Genomic DNA, 3437 nt, shown 5'->3' with positions numbered 1-3437 from the left:
CCTGTCTGTCTCTCCTCTTTCTCTCCCGGCTGTCTCTCCTCGCTTTCTCTCCTCTCTCCCTCTCCTCTCTCTCTCTCTCCCCCCCCTCTCTCTCTCTCTCTCCTTTTTCCCCTTTCCTTCCATTAGTATCTTCTTTACGGTGTCTATCCTTCTCCCACCTTCTCCCTATCCTTCTCTTTTTCTTCGCCCTCTCTTCCCTTTCTTCCCTCCTATTGCTGATCTCCTACAAATAATTCTAGTTGCTTGGCTGTTAAGCTGCCGCATTGGCATCTCTGCTTTCTGAGTCACTGACCTGAAACACATACACAGTCAGAAGTCTAAGTCCACATTCCAAGTATTGAAGCCTGAGAATCATGACAACCAGGCTACAGGCATGTTTGGAACAAGTGGTCAGCAATGCAGTAACCAAGGCCATGGCCATTAATATGGACTTGCTCCCCATTTTGTGGCTTTAACAGTCTCCACTCTTCTGAGAAAGCTTTTCACAAGATTGTGGAGGGTTTCTGTGGGGATTTGCTCCCATTTGTGACGTCAGGTCCTGATGTTGGATGAGAAGACCGGGCTCACAAATGGTGTTGCAATCCATCTCAGTAGGGTTGAGGTCAGGACGCTCAAGTTCCTCCACACCACAATGGTCAAACCATGTCTTTATGGAGCTGGCTTTGTACACCTAAACCAATAATGCGTATGCAACACCTATATTACATAAGGTGTTCCTATATCCCATAGGGTTGAGATCAGGGGTCTGGTGTGGAAGAACTTAAGTGGCCTTCACCTCTGGTTAAACCATGTCTTAATTTATTGCAGGTATTTATAGAGCGCCGACAATTTACGCAGCGCTTTTACATAGCGTACATTCACATCAGTCCCTGCCCTCATGGAGCTTACAATCTAAGGTCCCTATATCCCATGCATACATACATAGAGGGCCAATTTACCTTCCAGCAGGTCTTTGGAGTGTGGGAGGAGCTGGCTTTGTACACGGGGGCTCTGTCATGGTGGAAGAGAAAAGGGTCACCATAAGGCTGGAAGAGCACAATTGTCTACAATGTCTTTGTATGGTGAAGCATTAATGGTACCCTTCACTGGAGGCACCTGAACCCAAATTATTTGCATGGTTCCACATACTTTTGGTCATCTAGGTAGATGCGATGGCCACGTGTCCACAAATCCATGTCCATGTGTGTGGCAGCATCAGATGGTTCCCAATTGACTTCCACACAAAGATTATGCAGTGATCACAAGAACAGTCACAGATTCACACTCCTTTTTTTTTTGTATTGCTAAAAAAATTCTCTTTCATTTAACGCTCTCGCCTGGCTGTGCCCTTAATAAGGGAGGAAAAGCCGGATAATTGCTCAAAGCGTGCTGGCAGTGATCTTCGATTATGAACAGAGCAAGAACACAGTTGTGCAAAATTTTGGAACCGACGATTAAGCTATTATTTCACAAAGACAATTAGCTCTTACGAACGCCTTAGTCGCACTGCCAAAAGGCAGACTCGCACATGTTTACTGTTTATCTTCTTAATGAAGCCCAGGGGTCTGCGTTCTGTGCTGCCGTGATTACGCTGGATAGATCTCGGCTACGGACAGACAGCAGAGGGCAATCTTGCCCAGCATTCGTGCACTGCGCCGCTGCTGTTGCAAACATTAACTTCTCTCTCCGCCGGTGCAAAAGAAATATCTTCTTGCCCTCAAAACGCCATTGATTCCAACTCTAATTTGGAAGGCAGCGGCTGGAAAGTTAAACCCTGATCGGTTGTTATAGACGGCTCCTGGGCTTTTAGGGAATAACCGTGTTGGAAAACTTGACTTTTTTGCAGTTCTGGTTTTATATTTATTTGACAAAAAGTCAGTTTTCCAGGAAAATCACGAGCATTTCTCTCGTTGATAAAGGGTGAGACATTTCATGGGAATTGCAATATATAGAGCCTCCTAGTTCCTCTTTTGTAGAAGTTAGTTGCTATTTCAAACCAAACAAAAAAATCGGGCTTATGGGGAAAAAAAGTGTATATATTTTCTTTAACCAAACCCTTCCCTTTACCTCAGAAGCTCCCCTGTTGATCCATTCACATTCAGGACCTGGGAGAAGGGTAGAAGCCCCATGCAAGATCTATGTCATGACCCAGAGCTTACACTAGTTGGGTAGCCAATCACCAAGCTCCAGTGCTGTCACATGGGAGAAAAGGAAGTCGGTTACAGATAGCCCCCCCACCAGAGCCATCGCTAGCTCCTTTTGCGCCCAAGGCAAGAACAGAAAATTGTGCCCCCCAACAGACGTGTGCGGTACTGTCGTGATGCAGGTGGGGGAGAACAGCAGGGATCCGAGGAGAAGCTGGAGCCTGTGCCACTCCTCTTTTCCGTGCCGAGCCGCGGCTGTGTTGGCTGCCTGGTGCCCCTGTTGCCAATGCCTGGTGGAGGAATTGAAGGGAAGGAGAGTATGTGCTGCTGGTGGATACATCGATAAATTGGACCTGTTCCTTTGACTTGCAAGGCCAAAGCACAGGTTGGCTCTAAAGAGAGTACACAAATCTTCCGAATTCCGTAAGCATGACAAAAAAAAAAAACCCACATAAGCAGAAATGACCTTCGAAGAAATCTGCAAGTAGATGAAGGCAGCTAAAGTTGTATGCAAATGTTGCCTTTTAGGCTGGGTTCACACCTAGGCGTATCGCATATGCGCGTTTGTCACGCGTTTCGTGCCATGTGTTTTTACCGCGATTTGCGGTAAAAAAACGTGCTTTTCCGAGGGCTACCTGGCTGTATCCCAATGGATACGCACGGCAAATACGCCTCAAAGATGCTCCTGTACTTCTTTGGGCATAGGGCGTTTTGCAGCGCGTTCCTACGCGCAGTAAAACGCCCAGTATGAACCAGGCCTTACTGTAAAAGTTGGGTTTGGCCCTGCTGGCCCTTTAATGGTTTGGATGCCCGCATCAGCCAATAAGGGGCAGCAAAGTCTGACCACGTTTTTTTTTTAACATGATTACTCTGTAACCCTTTTTATATTCGATTATCAGCATGTTTTTTTTAAACCAGCTGAAATTTGAAATAAGGATTTGAGAGGAGGGGGCAGAGAGAAGGAGCGAGTACCCAAATTAGGCTTACTGAGTTCAAGCAGCGCTTATAAGGCCTCATTCACACTACTAACAGCCGGCCCGTACAGATCCGTGCTACGTGCACGGCCGTATCGGGCCGCTCCCGGGAAGGAGAGGTGCTGCGTGTGATTGCACGCAGCAGCCTGTTCCCTAAAGAGCCATATGGGGCCCCTCTGGCAGTCCTGGGCAATCAGGATCACACAAATAAATCTATCAAACTTTTAAAAAATCTCCCTCCCCAACCTTTCCACTGATATGGGGAAGTAGTACCCTAGGAAGTAAAAGTACCTCATACAGGTTGCAGTTAATGACCTTTGAGAAACATGAAGGGTCACAT

General features: G+C 46.8%; 1 protein-coding gene across 1 annotated transcript in view; it reads left to right on the top strand.

Moving 5' to 3' along the window:
- SDK2 (sidekick cell adhesion molecule 2) overlaps positions 1-3437 on the top strand; it is an 83720-nt gene that overhangs the window by 51643 nt on the left and 28640 nt on the right. The window lies entirely within an intron of this gene.

This window comes from Nanorana parkeri, unplaced genomic scaffold (assembly GCF_000935625.1).
Source record: "Nanorana parkeri isolate BGI_ZX_2015 unplaced genomic scaffold, ASM93562v1 scaffold1266, whole genome shotgun sequence".
Classification (NCBI taxonomy): Eukaryota; Metazoa; Chordata; class Amphibia; order Anura; family Dicroglossidae; genus Nanorana; species Nanorana parkeri.
The sequence above is the reverse complement of the archived record's forward strand: the minus strand, read 5'-3'. Positions and strand labels throughout refer to the sequence as shown.